Here is a 12,940-nt window from a genome sequence, read left to right on the forward strand (position 1 = left end):
CGTTCTAGTATGGCAGCGTTTTCACAGGACCCACGGATGGACGAGTTGCTGGAAGGTTGGACAGGAGCGGCAGTTTCGCCGAATGGTCACGCGACTAGTTAGAAAATTTTTGCACGCGATCGTCGAGCGCACTTCTGATTGTGAGCCAAGACCCACCCAAACCCTCGGGATTCTATGAGCAGCACCGCAAACATAATCAGCGGTTGTCACGAAGCGAAACGCGTTACGAGGAATCAGCTACGATTAGCTCGCAACTTTGAACCGGTGCCTCGCAGCGACTACGATTATCTAGTTAAGCTTAGGTATCCTAACACACTGTGCAAATAGTTTATATATGTACGAATACACGATATCGACATTGTATTAAAGGGGAATCCGATTTCCGATGGAAACGCTTAAAGAGATCGTAAAGAGTGGATTAGGGGTAAGAAGGTGTGGGAAGTGGACGCGAGAGCCAAGATGTCCCGAAAGCGGTGAAACTGCAGAAACGAGGTGAAGGGATCGTCGGTAGTCTTTGAACCGCTCAAGATTACGTTTTGCAGGTCGTGCAGTTTCTTCGGTTCCGTGGACTTGATAAATGCTCGAAGAGAAAAAACGAAACCAGGACCTTTAATTTTTCACCGGCACGAACAAGGACGAGGTTTCTCTGAATAACGCGGTATACGGCATCCAGAATTATGCTCCGCGTCGCGCCTCGCCACACCACGCCACGCCAGCTAGATCGCAAGAAGAAAGAGCTACGGATGAGAAAAATACTCGAGAATCATAAATTCTGCTAACGACCGAGCATTGATTTTACAATCGTTCTCATACGAAAGCTCCTGCTTCCGCTTCTTCTATGATGACCTTGCGAACGACGAAGATACGGTGCAGGAAAGAGACGGATGTTATCGAAAAACACTCGATTCTAATCTTTCTTCCAACAAATCGTTGTTGCTTGCTTTTTGCATTAGTTTACCTTCTTAGTTGGTACAAACGTATTTTTAAAACAGACAGTTAACGGTTGATTAAAAATTTGCCGCGACTTTATTCCTTTTTGATCAACTTACAACGAAACCATCGAATCCATCGACCCACTCGAGGATGTAGTTGCAAAATTAGTTACATGATTGGCGGGAAATTATTATTATTACTAGACGCAACGTACATCGTTCGGAAGTCCCCTATCGTAACACCTACGTAAATTTGGATGATGTAAACTTGGAATTCTCGAAGCAATTTCTAATCATGGAAATAAAATTTCCCACATAAAGCGACGTTACAACTTTTGCGAGGATTTCTGGCGCAGGGCAAGAAAGCTATTCTTTTTATGCGTCTTTTTACACAAAGAAAAGGGGACGTGTTCGCGGTCGGTGGAATAGAAAAATTCGAGATAAAGTGGCCAGAAGACCGCAGAGTGCGACCACGGAAAATAATGGAACGGAAGGTGCTCACAGGCCAATCGAAACAACAATTTACCAGCGGCTACTTTTATCTATAATGGTAACGGACGGAAGCTTCGATAAAATGGGGCGGACCTAGTATTTCTATAGTTGCATTTTTTCCCTTTGCCGTTAGAAGTTGTGTTCGCTTTCGCTACCAACGATACGACGTTTTCTTTGTTGCTATATACATATTAAACGAAAGACGTAAAAGCTTTTCTCGCGATATTTTATATTATGTAGATGCGTTTAAAGAATTTATACAGTTATTGATCGAGGATAACTTTTTAAGAGATTCACGATGGGCGACATTTCGATGTTGCCGTTTTAACAATGTCTTATCTCGACAAACTGCGGCCGATATTCGTTTGCCCCGATACCTTAAGAAAATGTCAAAATTAACGAAATTTCGAACAAGAGATTTATAATATCGTAAGAATTTCAACGATCGAAACGTTTGTGAAATAATTCGTTGCCTCTCGGAAGTAGAATCGATCAGTCGTCAAAGGGCATTTTAATCGAACTTCGTCCGAGCACCCCGGGATTTTAGTTAGAAACAAATTCACGCTGACTCTTCTTCTCGAGGCTATTACACAGTACGCAGATGGTAAATAAATGAAAGAATCTTCGCTTTCTCGTTTATTCTTAAGCGTATTGCAGTAACGCTGAAAAGCGAAGCTCGAACGGTAACTTACGTTTGCCGACAAGCAAATAACTTTCACGAAAACAATCGAATGGTAGGAAGTGTGAGAAAGAAAGAGCAAAGCGAATAAAGTGACAACGAGAGAAAAGAATGGACGCAACATTTGCTAAGTTGTTAGAGAATTTGCTTTCAGCCAGTTTCGAGCAATGGAGTGACCACGTCTGTCCGTAAGACGAGTCGAGCTGCTCGACGAGGTGAAACGAGAGAAAAGCAACCGAGTCGTATTTGGTCGTGCGAGCCTTTAAGATAGCAAGAGAAGAGAGCTTGCAGCGGACCGAGAGAAGGGAAAACCATCTCCCGGTAGCTCCGGCCACGGACAATTCGCTTCGTTTAACCAGACTTGGCTATTGGACGATGGCCAAGCGGTATCACACAGATGTTTGCTGCTCTTTTGAACGTCAGTTATGAGTCTTTCAAATTGCATCAAAGCTGTACAATAGTTCCCTTTCTCTATATCCTTTCTCTTTCTCTCTTTCTCTCTTTTTCCCTTTCTCCGTTACTCGCCCCTATCTCTTCCTTTGTCGATTTCTACTTCTCGGCTGAGATACGAAGATAAACGTCAGGGAAAGCTTTCCTTCTCTTCGCGTTACTTCTCTTTCTTCTTTCTCTTCCTTCGTTGTTCGATATCGATACGCTTTTCCGTCACTTTAGTTACTCCACAACGACGGAAAAGGATCGGCTATGATTCTGGTCTGCCATTTGCCCGATACCGTCACACTTGCACGACTTCAGTTACCTCCAGATAAGCTTGGTCTCCTTTTCAACGACGAAAACGCGCGGATGATCGTATCAAGACGGGACGAAATACATACGTGTTTAGCGCTATCTACCAACGTTAATTTATTATCTAGTTGGTTTCTTTTCTAATTGCCTAAACAATTCCTTGTAATAAATTTGTATATTTCTGCTTCGCTTCTAAAAACGTGCTTTAATTTTAACAGGTATTCTCGTAATTATAAATCCTTTTACGCATCTTGACGTTAATTCTCATGCGAAATGTTTCAAGTGAAACGTTATTCAACCGCTTGAGTTACACCCAAATAGTTAGCTAAAGTAGCGAACAAAGGATAATCCATTATATCTCGCCTCCAGTATTCTCTGAAAATAATTCTTACTCGTTATACAGACGGCGCTCGTTTTTCATCGCGCTGTTGCAAGTCGTAGCATAAAGGGGCCAGCTTTCCACAATTCTCTAACCTGCGATGCACTTTGAACAGCAGGAAGTAGTTAGAACGCTGCGTGATGGTATATCAGCGCTTCCTTCGCGGAAGCAATTTCCCAAGCCCTCTTCGATTACTTCGACGCGATCAACCAAATTTTCTCCTATTTACAACGGGGAATTTGTAGCCAGAGATAAGCGTATAATGGATCGGATATTCTTCCTACGGAAGAAGGCAACTTGGAAAAATTCAAAAGTTTCTTTTTATCGTAACATATGTATATTCGATTTAATCTTAAAAGCGAGCGATTAGGTTCTCGCTGAACGAAACTTTTATCGCATGCTCGTCTGTATCGCAAACGATAAGAAAGTATGTGCACAAGACGCAACGTACGCAAATGAAAATCGCTTGTCCTTACGATTCGGAACAGGTACTGTTAAAAAAGGATGTACGTATTTAGAAGTCAAATTTTTCTTCGGTTTCGTAGGATAGCACGGTGAGAATAGCGCGTATGTACATAAACGATGCATTCGGTCCGTTAGAAGCGTATATACGTTGGAATTTTGGCGGTAACGTGATTTGCAGAAACGGTATTCTTCGATTGTATTCGGGCGTGAGGGAACGGAAATCGATCGAGTTCTCTTATGGCGCATATTTCAGTAAAAACCGGGATATCGAGGATCGCGAGAAAAACTGCGACGATTCTATCAACCAAATACCAGCTTAGATTTCCCCGTTTCGCCTCTTTTCCCTGTTGCATCGAGCTTCGTTTTTTCTTGCTACCCTTGCTCGGTGCGCTTGCTAAAAACCCGCCTTTGGTCGTTTTGCATTTCCCGCATGCCCCATTGTCGACTGCGACAACGTACGAACGCGTTCGGTTTTTTGTTAATCCCACTTGCACGCGCAACACGCGCTTCGATATCGACGAACGTAGGTGGAATCGCATTCGAAAATATCATAGAGGCAAGCGAAAACGCGACTGATCGAACATCGTCGGATCTAGCATCTGGTACAATATCGTTCGAAAGATTCATTTTTGCACCGCACCGCACCGCCTCGTGTTTTGTTCGTATGCAACGCTATCCTCCGAACTTTCGACGACACTTGGCAATGTTCTGTCCCCGTTGCTTTTCCCGTCGCTTCGTTCGACCAAGTCGGACCGTGATTTATCACGGCTCCTTTTATCCCACTTTTGATAACATTCGATCAACTCCTAACGATTTCCTATGCAATCGCGCATATTAATTTTAATCGAACAACTTTCAACGTATAATCAGGGGTATTTGAGTAAAAGCGTTTTTACATCGAACACAACACTGACGACGAAACGGAAAGGTGCAGTTTATCGATCGAGCGGTCTGGTCGACGAATCAGATTGGCGAGAAAACGCGTGCCAAGGAAGCGAAAAGAAATTGTACAAAGACGAATCTAATAGGTTGTGGTTACTATCCGTTTCATCGGTTTACCCCAAAACGATGTAAAAGTATCGCTCACGCGAGCTTCATTAGCATTTAGAGTGGCGAGGGATTTATACTCCGGCTGCGACTGCTGGATCGCGACACGGTATGCATAGGATTATCTTCGAGCACCTGGACAATAGTAACCTAATCCATTTACAAAGAAAACGAGCTACTTCCTCTTTTCATCTGGCTCCATTCCTCGACACTTTTGTCTCTCTTTCTTCTCTAATGCGACAGGTTGGTCTTTTATCTTTCATCTTTTGTTTCGATTTTTTTTTTTTTTGCGACACGTAGCGACGGAGTAAAAAAGAGATAAGAAAAATATCGTTATCCTGTTGCATCCTTATACTCGTAAGGTCTGATGTTCAACTTTTATCCTTTTATATTCCTTTATATTCTTGACTTTTCGCTGTTATGTATATTACGATATTGTAACCACCGTGTAGCGGGCAAAGTTGAACAAGGGACGAGTTCATTTATATTTTCCTTTGGATTTATTCACCGTTTTATAATTAAAGAGGCATTTACGTAATATAGTAAAGATCGGCAGTGGTAGGTCAAAGTACCGATAATAATCGAAAAATTAGCATATCGTCTGGTTGACTCGGCTATACGAGTTTAGAGGAATTCCTGCTCCGTGATATAGCGGCACCAGGTTCATAAAGTCTCGGCATGTCAAGCATTTTTTCATTCTTCCGTATTATCTTGGGTTATTCGATTGTTAGGGAGGAGAAAGACCGTGAAATCGTCGATGAAAGTTGGCGAGGGTCGAAGAACGCGACGCTTAGCGAGCTACTGCAACGACGTCCGCATTAGCGCGTCGCATCGCGTCACTTTGCATCGGTCCGCGTCGGTCGGGTCGCGTTGGATTGCAAGTTAAGCGTGTAAACGCAGCTGCTTTGTATTTGCGGCCTGGCCTCGTCGAGTCGGCCGATTATATCACGGCTCGTGGAAATCCCAGCATTCTTGGTGAACGCCATCTGTCGCCAGACCCGCTTCGTGCTCCGTACCTTCGTCCTCTGTCCTCTGTTCTTCCTGTTCCCTGCTTCATCGCGTGAGAGAAGATACAGATCGCCGCTGGTAACTATAACTACTTCTACGTTCGTTAACTCTACTTAAGTATCTACGTATGAATGTTTCGTTCGATCCACGCACCCAACTTTCAAGAGTAATATCTCCGAATGTCCGTTACTCGTGGACTTTATATTTCTTCGATCGTGTACATACCTAGGTAGTCACGTGTTAAACGTGTCACGAGCAAAAGAAAGCTTTCCTTAACGATTCACCCGTGAACGGACAGTTCTCTGGCGGTTTTTCCAATCAAAACTTCTTTCCTTCGTTGTCGTTTATAGAAAACAACTTTATGAATTTTGTCCTCGAAATACACGCGTTATAAGCTGTTTCCATACGTCGTTTTATACGTTAGAAACGAGGACATAAGGAAAGACCTCGGAATACCAACGGTCAAGGAGGAGATTACCAGATTCGCAACAAGATACAGAACAAGAATAGAAACACACCCGAACCAGCTGGCAGCTGAAACGTGCAACACAACAAACATCGCAAGAAGACTAAAAAGGAAACACCCAATAGACCTCATAAAAGATATAACTTAGAAAAAAAAACGAAGCTGGCACCCCGCTGGGGGTAGCCGCCCACATGCTATATTATTTTTTATTTATATTTTTTTCTTCACCAACAAGATATAACACTTTACCAAATGTCCGCAAGGACAAATTGTAAAATAACCAAAATAAAATAAAAAAAAAAAAAAAAAAAAAATACGTCGTTTTCTTAACTTTCATTCCACGCAATGAATCCGCTTATCACGAGTTTCGCGATTATTCAATAAGATAAGGTTGCCTAAACATATCCCGATTGTAATTACAATCACTCTTCTAATTTGTAGCAAAATATACACGTATCGTTATCGATAACGGACGAGGAACCAATGAACGATCGAACGAATTCTACCAAGGGAATGAAATCGCTCAATTACTCCGAGTTGGTTGAAATAAAAGACATTGCATCGATAGAGCTACCCTATATCTCTCGTTCGTATAACAATTACTTAAGTAGAATATTATTGGAATATAAATGCACGTTTCAAATACATATACATATATGTATAATATAAGCATCGAAGCGCGGTAACAAGTTTTCGGAAAGTAAAAAATGTTGAAATTGATGGGCGGAAATTGGTGGTTAAACTACGAAGGCCGTTATGAAGGGTTGGAAGCAGGTGAAACTTCCTATTTGTCCGAACGCCGGGTACGCGAACTATGTTAAACTTATTACGATGCAACGTAACCGCCAAGTACGTAGACACCGAGCCATTCACGTGTTGCGCAATATACTAAATTGTTTGGGAACTTGTGTAACGTAACATTTGCATAACAACGTTAAGCTTATTAAGCTCTGTAGGTATCATCGGTCCATCGAAATCGAACACTTAACGAGACTACAACTTCGTTCCGGTCGTTCTGCTCGTTCGTCTTAACTCGAGACGTTAAAACAGTGCTTCCGGTTTATAAGAGAATTTCCGTGATCGTAATTTATCGTGGTCGAAAAATGCATCGATCGATGCACTCTACCAGGATAAAACGGTTTAACGAAACGAATAGCTTGACATAAACATAAACAACTTTTTGCAAGTCGCGATGCTTCTGGTTCTACATTTTATTTCCACGGACCTCAAAGATCTCTTATAATTGAACGAAATACAGCAAAGGTTACGACTCCTTGGTCAAGAACAAAATATTATCGTCGACGTAATATTATATTCCACGTACGAATATGCATACGGCAGTGCCACATGGAATACTAAATACACGAGTCTACTCTTCGTTAAAGCAAAACTGAAATTACTTCCTTAAAATCAGTTCCGCTCGCAGAAGCTAGATAATGAGGATAGTAACAGAGCCGCTTTCAGCATCAAACTTTTCATTTTAGAACATATAAAAGCGATCGCTCGAATGAGCGTACAATGCATCCACTTTTCTAAATCGGTCCAATAAATCCTGCGGCACAAATAAAAGGAAATATCTTCTTTTTTATCTGCGCTGATGCAAAATTCGATGGTTCATAGAATTTTTCAACATTTTTTCAGCTGAATTTATCGGGCTCTATAAATTCTACTATGAAACCCACCGAGCGAGGACACTCGACGAGCACGAGAGGCGAGAACGAATGTATCCGCGAGACGACATTTTTTCGTAGGTGCACGTGTGTCGATGGCAGTGGCATTTTAGCTTTGAAATGGCTCGAAAATTTTACGACTGGCTACGGACGATGAAAGTTGCGAATAGTCGAGTCACGGACGCGGCATGGCGCATTCCTTTCTTGGATAAGAGCGTTAATAGGCTGGCGAGTTGTGATCCTCGATCTTGGTGAGTTCCAGCCTCGTCCGAGCCAACGGTAGTTACTCTCGCGAAGACTGTCTGCTAATTCCTCGTCAGCGGCCGGCACGACCGCGAAACTTTCCTCCTGCCACTTTGCACCGAGCGCTAATGCTCTTAATTATTGTCGCATACTGTTCGCAAACTACCTAAACCGTACGGTACACCAGATTCTTTGAGAAATTAACGAAATAGGATTGTTCGCGGTTTCGCGCTTACGGGTTATTACGTTTCAACGACGACGCCTATCGACAAATTTGTTCTACCAGTATAGATCAAGCTCGTACTTGACACGACTCATTCCGTAGAATCGAAATTGTTACAAACATAGAGTGGAATCACGTATATAACGTTTCATCTAAATCGAGCAATCCAGTAAACTTGTTAATAACCCAGAAAGAAAAGTTAACCTCTGCGATGGAATTGGCTTTGCAGTGGAATACCTGCAGGTATGTTCGCTTGCGAAGAGCTACGTTTTCTGAAAATGTATGCGAACAAGAACTCGAGGAGGGGAACTATGAAATATCCTTTATGGTTAAACGAGGTCATCGCAAAGTAATGAGCACCGTTTTAAGGAATTATTAAAGAGATAGCCTACTTTTCGTACACGTACAACGGAACGCACGAAGAATTATTATAACGTTCAACTACCACAAAACTATGCTGTTATAAATATCACAACACCCCGAATCTCGCTAATAAACATATGTTTCTGCTTATCGTGGAATATTAATAGGAAGCAGCAAACTCGAAATTGTTGCCAAGTTTTTCTTCGATATCAACGGAACGAACTGGCGCAACGGCACACGTAATACTATGTAATAATACGACATAAAGAAACGGTTCCAAAGTTTTCGGACTATCTCGTTTCAAAAATTTTAAAAATAAGATTTTCCAACAAACGAAACTATCCGCTTCGCGACGAATTTACAGTTGTCTTATATTTTACACGCGTCTTACATGCACGTGATCGGCCGATTGTTTTTACGATTTCGCAACTAACACATTTCTTTGTAAATGAATATCGGAATCGCGCTGATATTCTTTGGACCAGACGATGATCGATAATCGTGAAAAAACCGTGTGTCTTTCGACACGACACGAACCTTGAGAAATATCTGTCGAAACGGTCCGGTATAAGAATTCTAACCTTATCCGAAGTATTTCATCCGAAAAAAAAGCAAAAAATCATTCGATCGATAATTCAAATAACATGGTACGATTGTAGCTCGTAGCTTTTTTATTTCGCGTATGCATTATTCGACATTGTTCAGGTCGATATTCAATCGAATCGTTCGAATCACACATGTATTTCTGTTCGTACATTTGTTTCTTTACATAAGTTTCGAGTATAACGCGTTTGCATTGAACAAATAAAAGGACGAAGTTTAAATGGCGAAAGACAATGTTTTTCGTATAGTTCTTGATTCTTTGTACGAGACGATGAAATTGCAAAATAAACGCAATGGTATCTCATTTTAACGATTCACGTTTGTTTTTGGACTCGCGCATTTTTATTATCATTTGAATTTTCAGAAAAATCAACGCTCGATACGTATCAATTTCTTCTATCCGCGCGCAAAAAGTTCGAACGAAAAAGATGTTTGTCGATTAATATATATCGTTAAGAAAAAATCGGTATGATCGATATAAATTAATTTTGATAAATTCGTTACGCGAATCTAAATATCGCACGACGAAATTGCCGCCCCCTTTGAAGCCTTTTAATTCGATTCTGTCAAAGGAAAGTTTCCTCGTAACATTTTGCGGTGATTCTCAGGACGTAAATTGAAATTTCATTTCTAACCAGTCAGGCCGTTCGCGAAGTACATTCGATATTTCACGGATATCCACGGTTTCGAGTTGTGTTTAATTTTCTTCGAATTAATAAAACGTATCGATTGAAAGAAATAGAATACGTTGGTAAATAGCTTGATAGAAGAATTACCGCATACAGCGAAGCTCAAAGCGTTCATCAGTGAGAATCAAAATCGAGGGATTTCAATTGGAATAAACGTATAAAGTAAAGGCAAACGGAAGATTCAGGAAACGTGGATATTAAAGGAGAATTTTAATGGCCTACAATATAGTGGGTATAATACCGATTGAAGTAACCTTACCTATATTATCTGGCTGCTTTCGCTCGAAATTCAATTTTTCGTTCCAACCGTGGAAAGAACGCGCATAAATCCGACAGATATGAAAGTCTATATTCCGATCGAAGCGATATCAGAAACGTGTTATCGAAATTGCAATAGCGACATCGTACACGAATCAGTCATATTATGCGATGGTGTGCGGCGAAAATGCGGTGAAAATGCGGTGAAAGATACAATGGATAACAAGGTAACAATCGTCTTGCAAGCCTCTGTAATCGCTCTAACACCGATTAATTTCCGAAACGGCGTGTTTATTCTAGAATACGCGGCGATACCCATTAACGATAAAACGTTTCAGCTCGCATCGTATACAGCTTCGACGTTTTTATCGATGAAAAAATGCAAATGCAACACGTTTAATCCGCGACGTTAATGCATAGCTTGAAAACTGAGGTATATTAAACTTTAGCAACGACTTTGACGTTAACGAGTATGTAAACTGAGAGGATACTAATCGCTAGAATGAAAAGGATACGCGGAACCCACAGATATAACCTCTTTTCAACAAAATTCTTATTAGCGTATTATATAATTTTCAAACGTCCGCGACGAACGTTTCCGTTTGATTAGAATTCTTATCTTCGTTTCGTGTAATTAGATCCCCGGTAATTTAGGCAGTAAATTTAATTTGGTAAAATGGAATTGAAAAATCTCGATAGTCTATTGTAGACTGACAACGAGCGTACGTTCGAACAAAGACTCAACCGTCTTGAATATCCTGTTCTTCGTTTCGACGACGACTAAACGTTACGATAGTAAGAAAGCTTTGGATATTGTCACGTCCGAAGCAAACATCGACAGAAAGGATATCGTTGTCGAATCGCGATAGAACCGCGGAGTATCGAGTCGTGGGACAAGGATCCGTGATCGTAACAAGGAATCGCGCTATCGAATTTAACAGGCAACGGATACGACGTCGATCATAATGGTCGAGGCGTCGATCATCGCAATAATAATAGGAGCGCTATCGACTGACGACGTTAGCACGGCAGCAGTGGCATTGCTGTTAGGAGGACGTTTAGCGTGAAACAGTGTGGGGAACAGTGTAGAGGTGTGTAGCGCGGTGCGAAGCAGTGTGGTGCGGAATGGACTCGTGGAGCGGAGTGAAGCGAGCGAGCGAAACGCAGCGGCAACGGAGGCGGAGGTGGTAAGAGTCTACGCCGCCGGTGGTTGGAGGTAGGGGAGGGGGGCTGATATCTGGCTAAGCGCGGGCGCAGTTGGGTCGCGGTCTTCAGCACGGCAGCATTTCGCTCACCGATCTCTTTACGCAACTCTCTCGCACTCTTTCTCTTCTTTTCTCACTTTTTTCTTGACTCGTCTTTGGACACCGCTTACTCGCTCCTTTTGATCGTCCACTTATCTGCCTATCCATCTTACCAGCTCCTTTCTCCTTCCTCCTTCCTCCGACTGCCTCGCACTCCCGATCCTTTCTTCCTTCCTCTCTTCCTTCCTCCCTTCCTTCCTTCCTTCTGACGGTGAATGCCAACCCCCTCCACTCGCTCTCTCTCTGTTGCACCGGCGTGGCGCGGCGATTTCGTTTCAGTCGGTCTACCGGCGCTGTCCGCGGTATCGGCAATGCTTATACACACGCGACGAAACGTGTTTACGAAGGATGGAGTGTGCGTGCTGAATGACGAATGAGTGGCACTTAAGGAAAACGGAAGCATCGCCGGCTAGATTGGCGATCGTCGACTGCGCGGACTCATCGCGAGTTCCATGTTCCGTCAGTGCATCTTCGCGCAGGATGCGTCCGTTTGTCACGTGGAAATTTGATTTGTTCGGGATATCTTGTTCGCTGTGAACTGTGCAACTAATCTATCGTCGAACGAATCGATAAGAAAGTGTTTCGCGACAAAAGGTTCTTTCAAATATCTTCGAGAAGATCCGACCGTGAAAGTTAGGTTATGTGGAAATTGAATTACTCTATAGCTGTAATTACGTATTACGCGATACGTGTAAGTTGATCTAACTCTTTTCCCTTTTGTGTTCCGTGTAATTTGACCGGTCGGTGATTTATTGGCTGTAACGCAGCGTGTTTCGTTAAGAATTCTTTTGCAAAAACGAACAGACTCGTAAAAATATGCATAACCTATTGGTAGACGCGTTATCTAATTTCGGTTGTACGTGCTTCTTAGCCATTGAAAGTGGTGTTTCTGCATGATCGGTTTAAAAATTGTTATATATATTTATATATGACTGGTATCGTACCTACGTCGCGGTAAAATTCCGGTGGCGGTTTCGAAACTTGATCCATTCTCCTACTTGCGGCTACCTTTTAACCGATCTATTCCACTGCGTGGCTTTTGAGGACGCGTTATAAGGATAAACGTGGTACGAGTTCGTGGAGTGTCTAGTTAAAAAGAAAGCATAATATACAATGATAACTAAAAATTCAAAGTGAAGCGTGATCGTACCGAAACAATGAATATTTAGTGAAGTGTGAAGATGAATGTTTCCACGTTGAGCTTCAACGGCACGCTTCGGAAAAAATCAAGAGAAATGCAGCGGACAAGAAAAGTACCCGTGGCCTCGACACGACTGCAATAGACGTGTTTTAGCGGTAACTGCGGATCAACAACTGCTGACGCAAGTCGCTTCGGCGATCACGGTACGTTTTTCACGTTGAAAATGCATCAAGT

General features: G+C 42.2%; 1 protein-coding gene across 2 annotated transcripts in view; it reads left to right on the forward strand.

Annotated features, from left to right (window-relative positions):
- Window positions 1–11,349: 11,349 nt before the first annotated feature.
- Window positions 11,350–12,940, forward strand: part of LOC132911651 (zwei Ig domain protein zig-8-like) — a 59,505-nt gene continuing 57,914 nt past the window's right edge. Inside the window, exon 1 of one of the 2 annotated variants that reach the window (XM_060968432.1) lies at window positions 11,350–12,909. The gene's annotated coding sequence lies outside the window, so the exon portion shown is untranslated. The remainder of the gene's footprint in view (window positions 12,910–12,940) is intronic. The other variant, XM_060968424.1, reaches the window with a different exon arrangement.

Source organism: Bombus pascuorum, chromosome 1 (assembly GCF_905332965.1).
Source record: "Bombus pascuorum chromosome 1, iyBomPasc1.1, whole genome shotgun sequence".
NCBI classification, from domain to species: domain Eukaryota; kingdom Metazoa; phylum Arthropoda; class Insecta; order Hymenoptera; family Apidae; genus Bombus; species Bombus pascuorum.